We start from the raw sequence: 12,930 nt of genomic DNA, 5'->3' as shown, positions 1-12,930 counted from the left end.
GTGCACCAAATTATTTGAGCTGGTGCAATATTATATACCCAAGTTTAGGTTATTTGTTTAGGTAGACTTCATAAAATAATAAAAAGAACTTTCACAATCAATAAATTGTATAAAATATCAGTCTAATGACCATCTCTATGTCTATTAGCTTGTATAAAATGTCATTCTAATGCTATCTCTATGTCTTATGTATGAAAATGATGATGAGATTATTTATCATTTGATGATAAAACAGAAATTTAATAAGACTTTTCTTCAAGTTGATTTGACGATAACCTACATGTTTAAGTGATTGCATAATCTAATGGATGCATGCATCATGAAAATGTTTGATGGATATGGGTTCACAGCTAACTAATTCACACCCCCCCCCCCCCCCCCCCACTCTCACAGTTATCCTAAAGAATTCCAACAATATATATATATTTACATGTATCTTATATTTGGATGTACTTGTATCTATTCTTGCATACCCTGTAACATTTGCAATGTATGTTATTCATTAATTGTATTATGTTAGATGTATTTATGATTTTTCTTATGAGATGATGTATATGTTATTTCTTAATGATCATGAAAATGTACTTGAGACTTAAATTAATTATTATAAACTTCTTAAATGTGACTCAACGTGAAGGAACCCTTGAGGAATGAAATTGTGTTTGTACTTGCTTATGTGTACTTGATGTGTGTGTGTATTGCTTCTGCATTATTACTTTGATGTTATTTAAACTTTTTTTTTAAATAGGTCAATCAACTTTGTAACATATTAGATTTATTTCTTTTGGGTTTTCGAGCGGGGTGTTACATGAAGGTAAAATTGGGGTGGGGATGACACCCACAAATCTTCACTACTGCACTAACAAAGTTAGCCTATTAGGACTACAAATTTGATCACTTTTGATGATCTACCCTATGAGGGGTATTCCTTGTTAGGAGCTTTACAAGATTGTTAGGTCTACCTTGATTAAAGAATTTAACACTTACAATGAAGTAAGGACTCTGTTAAGAGATTTACAAAAGGTTTGTTAAAACCACTCTATTAAGAGATTTTAACTGATTCAATATGCTAAAACTAATTCAATACCTCATCCTTTGGTCCGCACTTAGAATATTGATTACAGATCTCCTCCTTCCAATCTATGATTTGATCTCTTATCTTATATGTCTTTGCTCTATCACTCACTGCTTCATTAGGTCGCTAACTCTATTGCTTCAAAAATTTCTCTTGTAGTCTCTAAAACCTAATTCCTTCACACAATATTTTACTTCCTTGCTCTTCTTATGCACACACTTCACATCTCATGTATTATCTCTTGAAATAGGGTTTGGATCTTCCCTTTTAAAGACATTTGTAGAGTCTTGTATAATAAGATCAATGATCTAGATGTTTCCCTTTTTGCCTCTTCTTCTAATTGGTTTTTCATCCCTTATAGTGATTGATGATCCACATCAAAACATGTAACAACCATTATAACAAACTCTACGATCATTAAATCTTGTTTACATGTCAACTCGAAACGGTTTACCTCAAAGTTTGTACCATTTTAAACATTTTTTATTCTCTTTGTGTTACTCGAAACATATTATCTCTAACATTCAATCATAACTATTTTTCCTTCTATTACTCAGCCTTGACTAACTCAACTCCTTTTGTATGACTTGACATCTATGTTCTCTGGTGTAGGAGCACCTAGGTAGGGCTATTTTGTCACCTAGGGTTCCTAGTCAAGTTTTGGCTTGTAGTGGTCTTAGCCAAACCACTAATGAGATAATAGGGCTAGTTAGTCCTACAATATATCTCGATCAATAGGAGGCTTATTTGGGTCATGAAAACCTTCATAGTTGCATAGTTCTTTAAGTTCCTTTGTATTGTGACAATGTTGCAAATATTGTCAAATAGGGCATTTTTTGCATTCAGGGGGCTAGATTGGACAAAGAAAGGGTGGAATAGTTGTTTCTTGGGCTGAGGAGTGTATTTGGTCATGTCATAGAGTTTCATGAAGGTTTGAACTAGTTTGGCCTTAAAATGTAAAAAGTTGTTAAGTTGCATGACAACTTTGTAAAGTTGCAAAAGTTGTCATGATAACTTGTAGTGCAACTTGATTGCATCTTTGAGCATGGTGATGGATAACTGTCTAGGGAAGTTAGGACATGTAATGAACACCTATATAAGGCCTCCCTCAACTTGTAAAAGGGATTGGAGAAATTTTGAAGTATGTTTGGTTATTAGACACACATAATCTCTAAGCAATTTTGTCATAATTAGGACCTTTTTCATTCATTTTGTCATTTCATGGATTGACCTCTACACTGTAGCTTATGCATGAGTTGGTCGATGTAGATAACTTGTTATGTGCATGGTTAGATAGTTGCTAAGTTATATTTCATTGCATTTTGTAAATTATTTTGGTTTTGGCATTGTCACTGGTCTGATCCAGGTAGTTCTTACTCATGGAGTCATAACTCACTTTCCCACCGTAGAACCTATATGGTTTATTGATATTTGTGAGATGACTCATTTTAAATTAGGTCTGCAAAGGTTTGGGCCCTAAAAAACAAGATTTTTATTTTTACAGTAATGCCCTAGGAACTTGCCAGAGCAACATTGTTAAGGATCACAAATGTTGCAAGAGCTCTTAGATGGATTGGATGCATTCATTGCTTAAACTGAATCATGTGGAGAGGTGGTCATGTATGTGTAGAAACCTCAAGCTGAAGGAGAGGTTTTGGTGACAAGTTTTATCAAGTGTTTGAACAAGCCCTTGTGGATGTCATCGGCATGTTGAAGAAACTCGTGTTTTTAGGCTTAATTCTAACAATCCACTATACAGGCTAGTTGGGAAGGTGAGACCAAATAAAACTAAAGGGTTTTCCAAAAGGGTATTTGGAAATGAAATTTTTTTGCCATCATATTAATGGAGTTATTGAGTTATATGTCAAAAGGTGTGTTTGAGGCCTAATTCCTTGTAGCCCTAAAAGGCCTAGTTTGAAGCAAATTCTTGAGATCGATAAGGATCTTATTGCATTTTGTGTTAATGAGCATTGAAATGGACTTGATGCCTTAGAAGTAGACCCTCCTCTCCAGTGGTGACTAGTTTATGTCATGTTTAATCCTTTGGCATGGCTAATGCAAAAAGACACTAAGAGAATATGCATGGTTGAGTTGGTTTCATTATTGGTGCAGACAAATCGAAGAGGTGGAGGATTGAGAATAGGATCCTCCAAAACTAGAGTTAGTGGAGGAACCCTAATAGTCCAGAGAAGTGGCCTAAACAAGACCCTAAGAGAAGGTAGGGTTTGAGCAAGATTTGTCCTTACATCATAGTGGTATCAGAGCCCCAAAAGATTTGGGCTTGTGGTTAGATGTTTCAGACTGAAGAATTAGTAGGTGAGATAATAATGGTGACTAATGCAGAGTTGGACAAAGAAGTGAGTGAGAAAAAAGAGAGAACTAGAATCCTTGAAAAAGCCCTAGAGGAAATGAAAACAAAGCTAGAAGAAGTTGTTGAGGCAACTAAGAATAAAGACAAAGAAGGTGAAAGTAGCGACAAAGGTAAGGAAATTGATGCAGGAGCATCTTGCATGGGAAATTTTTTTATTTTTTTTAAATTTGAAAAAAAATTGGAGGAGAGAGAAAGTGACGAAAATTAGAGGAAAAAAATAAATTTAAAAAAAAGGAGAAAAAGGAGAGGAAGAAAAAAAGGAGGAATCTCTATTTTTGAGGTGCATAGGTGGTATAAAATAGAAAAAAATAAAATAAAAATGGTTGTCATTCCATTTATCGAGGTGTGTGGGTAGAATTCTAGAAAGTTATGGATATTGTAGAAAGTTGTGGATATTATAGAAGGTTATGGAAGTTGTAGAAGGTTGTGGATATTGTGTAGGTGGAATTCTAGAAGGTTGTGGATAAGTCATGCATTGGGTGGTAAGTGCCTATTTAAGCAAGGCATATGATCATTTCTAATCAAGCTTGAGAAGTAGAAGCTTTGGAAGGTGAAAGCTTCAAGGTGTGAAAGCTATGAAAGGTGTGAAAGCTTGGAAAGGTGAAAGCTTTGGAAGGAAAAGCTTCAAGGTGTGAAGGCTTCAAGGTGTGAAAGAGAAGGAGGAAGTGAAGAGTGAGTTTTCCTAAGTCTGTGGATAGAGCGCCGAATGTGAGGCAGTTTACAACAGGACTGTGATGGAGTTGTGAGTGTGTAGACAGAGCACCGAATGTGAGGCAGTTTAAACAGGATTGTGATGGAGTTGTGAGTGTGTAGACAGAGCACCGAATGTGAGGCAGTTTACACTTGGATCTTGGATAAAGTTGGAGAAGAGCTAGTGACTGTGGTTTAGAAACAAGGATGTTGCTTGGTGGCTTGTGAGCACAAGTTGAGATCTTGGAGGTTTCTACCAGAGTGTGGATCTGGACTAGCTTGGGTTTGGATTGGATCTTGAGAGATCTTGGAGAAATGTTATTGTAATTGCTATTGGATTTTCAAGTATAATAAAATTGCTTGGGAAGTATTTTTTGATCTCTTTGTCTCCTTATTGTGGCATTTTTGGTTATGAGTTGGTAGGGTGGTGTGGCCCTTCATTAAGTGGTATCAGAGCGTACCTTCATAAAAAATGATTGATGAGGAAGACATCATTCCTTAACCAGATCCTCATTGAATGCGAAAACATTCTTGAAAGCTATCAAAGCACTAGGAGGAAAATCCCTAGAAGGCATCCCATTTTTTTGTGAAAAGATGGAAACTAATACAGTGATGGAATGGATTGAGGGGATGGAAAATCATTTTCAGTGTGAAGGTGTCATAGAGGCACAAAAACTTAAGGTTGCAAAAGCAAGACTAAGAGGGTCAGCATTGACATGGTGGAAATACCTACAAGAGGAAAGGGTAAGAATGGGTAAATAGCCTATAGCTAACTAGAATGCCATGGTGACTAAAGTAAAGGAAATTATCTGCCAAAAGATTATGAAGTACAATTACATAGGAAGAGGAAAGGTCTGAAGCAAAAAGACTTGGATGTGGTCTCTTATATAGGGGAGTTTAAAAAATTATGCCTAAAGTTCAAGATTCAAGAAGAGGAACCTGTTAAGGTAGCAAGATCCTTGGGTGGATTGAAGTGGAACATTCAAGAAGAGTTAAGCCTATGGACCCCTACCACTATTTAGAAGTGTCCTAAATTGGCTCTTAAGGTGGAAGAAAACAAAAGGAAGAAGGGGGACTCTAATTTCATAGGTAGAGGCAGAGGAAGAGACCAAAGAGGGCAGAGAGGTGGATACCAAGGCTAAGGTAATGAACAAAGAAGCCAAGGTGACTCCAAACTTTCCAAGCATGGTAGTGAAACTACTTCAAGAGGGGGTTATATAAGGTGAAGGGGTAATCAAGGAGGCTCTAGTAGAGGGAGGAGTTCAGGCAAAAGCAATTCCTACTTTGCAAATATGAAGTGTTATACTCGTGGACAGTTGTGTCACCCTACATATAGATGCCCTGACAAACCTACTTCTTCAAACAATGACAAGAGGGTTGCATATACTCATGAAGATACAATGAGTGCCAAGACATCTGAGGTGGATCATATTGAATCAAAGAGTGGAGAGAACTTAACATTCAAATGAGTGTTGATTAGGCAACTAGCCAAGGATGAACCCAAGCATAGGAGAGCCTTATTCAGAATTAGGTGCAAGATATTAGGCAAGGTGTATTGTAGATTCAGGCTCCACATATAGCATTATATCAGAAGAGGTCGTAAAAAAACTCAAGTTAGCAAGGATACCTCATGCTAACCCATACAAGGTGACATGGTTGAATAAAGAGCAAAGCATGTTGGTGAATGAATAGACTTGGGTTGAGTTTTCAATTGTAGGCTATAAAGATAGAATACTTTGTGATGTATTTCATATGGATTCATTCTGTCTACTATTGAGCATGCCCTAGCAATATGATAGGGGTGTTGTCTATGATGGAAAAGAGAATTCCATTTCTTTCAAGAAAGATGGAAAAACTTTCAAGATCCAGTCCTTATTGGAGGAAGATGAGTCCCAATTTAAGACTCTTGGTATCTTATTGTGTAGTGAGAAGGAGTTCATAAATGACCTTAAAGATGAAGGAAGTAAAGGGTATGCCATTTTGGTTCAGCCCAAGGAAGAAGAGAGATCTAATTAAGAACCTTTACCATCTGAAATCCAAGAGATTCTTGTGAAGTATAAAGATATAGTCAATGATAGAACTCCTACAACCTTACCTGCTAGAAGAGTGATAAGTCATTAGATTGACTTTGTACCTAGTGCATCATTTCCAAATAAAGCAACCTATAAGAGTACTCCTAATCAAAACCAAGAGGTGGCTAGACAAGTGCAAGAACTCTTAGACCAAGGTTTGATAAAGAAGAGCATTAGACCTTGTGTAGTACCAGTAGTTTTGGTATCCAAGAAGGGTGGAAAATGGAGACTTTGTACATAGTCAAGGGTCATAAATAGGATCACCATTAGGTATAGGTTTCCCATACCTAGAATTGAAGACTTGATGGATTGTCTTGGAGGGGCTCAATATTTCACAAATTTGGATCTCAAAAGTGGTTATCATCAGATAAGGGTAATGGAAGGGGATGAGTAGAAGACAACCTTTAATACCATAGATGGGTTGTATGAGTGGCTTGTGATGCCTTTTGGACTCACAAATGCTCCTAGCACATTCATGAGACTCATGAACGAAGTATTGAAAGACTACATAGGGATATTTGTGGTGTTATATTTGGATGATATACTTATTTTTCAGTAAAACAAGAGAGGAGCATCTCAAACATGTGGAGATGGTGCTAAAGAAGTTGCATGAAGAAAAGTTAGCCATCAACTTAGAAAAGTGTGATTTTTTGAAGCAAGAACTTGTATACTTGGGATTTGTGGTATCCAAGGGATCTTTGAAGATCGATCAAGACAAAGTAGCGGCTATCCTAAACTGGCCACCACCTACCACAACAATAGAGGTAAGAAGTTTCCATGGGATAGCTCAATTTTATAGAAAATTCATCAAGAATTTTAGTGGTATTTGGGCACCATTTCTAGACACCATCAAGGTGGGATGAAGAGAAAATTTAGGTGGACCTCTAAAGTAGGGAAGGCATTTGAAGAGTTGAAGGAACAAGTGGCAACACAGCCTATCCTTAGACTACCTAGTTTGACAAATTGTTTACCCTAGAGTGTGATGCAAGTGGGCTAGACGTAGGGGGTGTGTTAATCCAATAAGGTAGGCTAATAGCCTTTTTCAATGAGAAATTAACTGAAGCCAAGAAGAAATACTCTTCTTATTATTTGGAGTTGTATGCTTTGGTTCAGTCTCTTAGGAAGTGGAGACATTACCTTCTACCCAAACAATTTATAGTGTTCACTGACAACCAAGCCCTTAGCTACATCAATACACAAGAAAAGATGAGTAATAGACATTTGAAGTGGATAGAATATATTCAAGCATTCACATTCACCACTAAGCACTAGAAGGGGCAGTTGAACAAGGTTGTAGATGCACTAAAAAGGAGGATGTTGACCATTCGAGAGGTTCAACTACATAGAATTAGCATAGAGAGTTTCAAGGACCTCTATAAGGATGATGAAGACTTTATTGAAGCTTATAAGGTATGTTCTGAATTTTAGAATCATTTTCATAGTACATTTGTCGATTATACCTTGCAAAATGGACTATTGTTTAAAGGAAACCAATTATGTGTTCCTAAGGGTTTCATGAGAGAGAACTTTATCCAAGAAAAACATAAATGAATTCTAAGTGGTCATTTTGGTGTTAAAAAGATCATGGATCTAGTTCATAGGTTTTACTATTGGCCAAAGTTGTCAAGGGATGTGAAAAGATATATAGAACATTGTGTAGTATGCATAAAAGCAAAATGAGGAGCTATAAATGCAAGTTTGTACCAACCTTTACCAGTCCCTAATCAACCATGGGAGTGTGCTAGCATGGACTTCATTGTGGGGTTACCAAAAACAAAGCAGGGTTGTGATAGCATCTATGTTGTGGTGGATAGGTTTGGGTCATTTTATACCTTGTAAAACTAATCATGATACTAGTCATATTGCACATTTATTCTTTATGGATATTGTGAGGATCCATGGACTTCCCCTAAGCATTGTGTTAGATAGGGATGTCAAATTTATGAGCTATTTTTGAAAAACATTGTGGAGTAGGTTGGGAACTAACCTATCATTTGGTTCAGCTTACCACCCTCAAACTGATGGCCAAACTAAGGTGGTTAATAGGGTGTTGGGTAACTTGTTAAGGTGCCTAACTAAAGAACATGGTTAGACATGGGATGTGGTTATTCCTCAAGCAGAGTATGCATGTAATGATAGTGTGAACATGACAACACATAGAAGGGGTGTGTGTGAACTTAGAGATCTTGGAGCTATGGAGTATAGGAGTGGTCATGTTGAAGACATCACTCAAACCATGAAAGAAATTCAAGAGCAGGTGAAGAGGACTGTACAAGAGACTACATAAAAACTAAAGGCTAAAGTGGATGAGAGGAGGAAAGATGTTCAGTTTAAAATAGTTGATTATGTCATAGTACATTTGAATAATTCTAGGTTGCAGAAGGGAGTGCCTACTATAATATAGATGAAGAGAGTGGGACCCTGTAAGATCTTAGCCAAGTATGGGGCTAATGCATACAAAGTGGATCTACCAAATGATTTGACCATCTCACCTATCTTCAATGTGGTAGACTTGGTCAGGTTTAAGGGACCTTTGACTAAAATGGATATGAACAAACAAGAGGTTGGAAAGCATGTGGCACATGATGTTTTACCTCCCAAGATCTAACTAGAGGCATAAAAGGTACTGGACTCAAGGGTCAAGAAGACCACTAGGCACAAGGTGTACATGGAACGCCTCATCAAATGGAAGCACAAGCCAGAATCTAAATCAACAAGGGTTGCAACTACCAATTTCAAGAAGTTAGGAATTAATTATGACATATTATCCACAGGGGTGACATGATTTACTTTTTTGGGGGAGCATGGTGCAGGAGCACCTAGGTAGGGCTATTTTGTCATCTAGGGTTCCTAGTCAAGTTTTGGCTTGTAGTGGTCTTATCCAAACAACTAATGAAATAATAGAACTATTTAGTCCTAGGATATGTATTGATCACTCGGTAGCCTAGTTAGGTCATGAAAACCTTCATAGTTGCATAGCTCTTTAAGTTGCTTTGTATTGTGACAATGTTGCAAATATTTTCAAATAGGGCATGTTTTGCATTCAGATGGCTAGAGTGGATAAAGAAAGGGTAGAATAGTTGTTTCTTTGCATAAGGACTATATTTTTTCATGTCATATAGTTTCATGAATGTTTGAACAAGTTTGGCCTTAAAATGTAAAAAGTTATCAAGTTGCATGACAACTTTGCAAAGTTGCAAAAGTTGTCATGACAATTTCTTGTGAAACTTGATTGCATCTTTGAGCATGGTAATGAATAATTGTCTCAAGAAGATAGGACATGTAATGAACACCTATATAATGCCTCCCTCAATTTGTGAGAGGGATTGGAGAAATTTTGAAATAAGTTTGGTTATTAGACATGCATAATCTCTAAGCAATTTTGTCACAGTTAGAACCTTTTCTTCTATTTTTGTCATTTCATGAATTGACTTGTGCACTTTAGCTTGTGCATGAGTTTTTCAATGTAGATAACTTGTTTTTTTCTTGGTTAGATAGTTGGATAGTCCTATTTCATTTTATTTTGTAAATTATTTTGGTTTTGGACTATTGCTGGTCTGATCAAGGTAGTTCTTACTCATGGAGTCATAACTCACTTTTCCACTGTGGCATCTGTATTGTTTCTTAGGATTTTTGAAATGAATCCTTGTACATTATCTATGCAAAGGTTTGGGCCCTATAAAATAAACTTGATATTTTTCTAGTGATGCCCTAGGCAAGCTTGAGCAGCATGGTTAGGGATCATAGAGGTTCCAAGAGCTTTTAGATGGATTGAATACATTTATTACTTCAATCTGAGCATGTGGAGAGGTGGTCATGTGAGTGTAGAAAAATTGATCCCAAGGAGAGGTTTTGGTGACAAGTTTTACCAAGTGTTTGAACAAACCCTTGTAGATGTTGTCAACATGTTGAAGAAACCATTATTTTTAGGTTCAATTCTAGCAACCCACTGTACGGACTAGTTGGGAAGGTGAGACCAGATAAATTTGAAGGGTTTTCCAAAAGGGTATCTGGAAATGATTTTTTTCCATCATATTAATGGATTTTTTGAGTTATAAGTCAAAAGGTGTATTTTAAGGCCTAATTCCTTGTAGCCCTAAAAGGCCTAGTTTGAAGCAAATTCTTGAGATTGATAAGGATCTTATTGCATTTTGTGTTATTGAGCATTGAAATGGACTCAATGCCTTAGAAGTAGACCCTGCTCTCCATTGGTGACTAGTTTCGGTCATGTTTAATCCTTTGGCATGGCTAATGCAAAAAGACAATAAGAGAAGACTGAATAGTTGAGTTGATTTTATTATTGGTGTGGACAAATTGAAGAGGTGGAGGATTGAGAATAGGATCCTCTAAAACTATGGTTAGTAGAGGAACCCTAACAGTCTAAAGAAGTGGCCTAAACAAGACCCTAAGATAAGGTAGGGTTCAAGCAATATTTGTCCTTACATCATTCTCTTTCTACCAAACATTAACTGAGCTTGACTTATATGGAAGTATTCAGTGACCAAAGACTTTCACAACTTCTATAGAGCTTAGCTTATATATGATTTTTTACAAGTATTTGCATGACTCAACCTACATAGAGTAACTCAATTGTAGTGATGACCGATAGACTTTGCCTTATATATGACTAAGTGATTGAAATTATTAGACAACAAAACTTAGAGAAACCAACAAGTTCATCGGGGATGATAGAATGAACATGCCACACGCCATATTTCATTGCATTCATCTGCTTCCAATTTTTTATTATATTTCCTTTATAAGGCCTATGCCAGTTTCAATGTTGTAAAATGCGTGTACAAGAGTAGCTTGGTCCAACAAAACATCTAAAATTGTTATGAGTCCTTGTCTGTGATGCTATAGAAATTTGGGAGCACATTGACAATTTCTATAACATCTCTTTGTTTCCATTTGTGTTGCATGTGCCTAGTAGAGTAGGAGAAGGATCTTGCAAATTCTAGTGGTGTTAGCAATTCATGTTTAAGAGGCCTATTAATTTAGGCATGTGAGTGGCTTGAATGGACCTATCCACCATCAGTTTTTCTTATAATTCAATGGAACACTCTTTGTCCAACATTTAGAGATATGAAAGGTTGACTACAAATGACCATGGGTAATTTTTGTAACATATGACATATTTCTTGTGCTCCTATATCATGTTTTGCTACAATTTTAGTTAAGGATTTTTGATAAACCGCAAGAGTTAGGTTAAAAGATCCTAAGATGCTAAAATTATTCTCAACATATCAATACAAGCCTTAGAAGTTCTCTCTGCTTTTGTTGCATAATTTTATTTTAAAGCAAGTGCTCATGAAACAACATGATGACAATCTATGTTGGCCCTTCATTTCAAAACCATTTCTAGGTTGTGTATGCTTAACATATCATTTTTGGCACATTCATTTTTTCTCTTCCCATCATGATCATGTCATATGCAACAATCTATCATGGTGAATCACCATCAACATGACAAAGAAGAGAAACACACATAGTGCATTCAATGTGATAGTTTTACAAGCTAGAGAGACGTAAGGATGCAAGGAAAAAATATACATATATGTCTATAGGGTGATTGCCAGACCTACCAGTCTAGACCCCTACTAGTAGGTGCCATAGGTTTCATGTGACTAGCTCAAATATGTGATTCAAATTTTGAATGCATCTAATTTGAGCAATAGTTTCTTTTTGGGTTTTAGTGCTCAAATGGTCGAGATCATAAAGTGTATAAAACTTTATTTTTTGGAAGTTTTTAAAACTATAATTGTGGTTGTTATTGCAACAAGAAGTTGTAGAATAGAGAGTGAGATAGTGAAGAAACAAACAGTTGTAGAATAAAGAGCTAAGGTGTTGTAGATTGCTGATTGTAGATAGGGTAAACCAAAAAGAGAGAAATGTGATACAGATTCTATCATAGAGAAAATTAAGAAAATGAGTGATGATCAAGGTATCTTCAATGTATACTTGGGAGATCTATAAGGAAAGGTGTGTTATTTGTGTAGATCAACCATTTATTTATTTCATACCATTGCAACCATTGTGTAAGCCTTTAATCAGGTATGCTTCAGTAGCCCCTATAAATTTGGTCCTTGGATGCCTCCAAGTAGTAAAGCCCCAAATTGCTCCTCAAAACCCTCTTAAACTAGGGCTTTCTAGTTAGGTTCTATCCTAACACTTTTGGGATCAAACAAGGCTAGATTCACCTTGTATAGGGTGTATCTAGACACCTCAAAACATAAAGCTTACCCTCCTTTAGATAGATTCTCTATTGTTGATCCATACCTACCTTTCCATTATCCCTTAACACTACCTTCTTGGGTGATCACCTTAAAAAAAAATCTCATCTACACATGTAAGTGTTAGAATAGTATTGTACAATTTAGGGATGAATCATTCCATGAGAATTGGTAAGGTCATTCATGGAATTATCATCCAAATATTAGATCTTGTCAAAAACTAGCAAAAAGTGCACTATTTCTAATGGCAATCAACACTATCTTGTAAAAACAGAGATTAATAATGGACTTCAAAGTATTTAGAATGGATCCACACAAAATAAAATGTCCACCAAGGTTAAAACATCCTCTGATCACAAAATTATATAGAAAAACCTCAAAATTGCATCAAAATGGAGTTTTATATATTTTTCTTGCACAGTTCATACAATGAATGATTTCCAGTGTTTTCCTCCATAAAATGCCTCCAAATTGACTTAATAAGATCCA

Source organism: Cupressus sempervirens, chromosome 3 (genome assembly GCF_028749045.1).
Source record: "Cupressus sempervirens isolate cs-2001-9-10 chromosome 3, ASM2874904v1, whole genome shotgun sequence".
Lineage (NCBI taxonomy): Eukaryota > Viridiplantae > Streptophyta > Pinopsida > Cupressales > Cupressaceae > Cupressus > Cupressus sempervirens.
Note: the sequence above shows the minus strand (reverse complement) of the source record.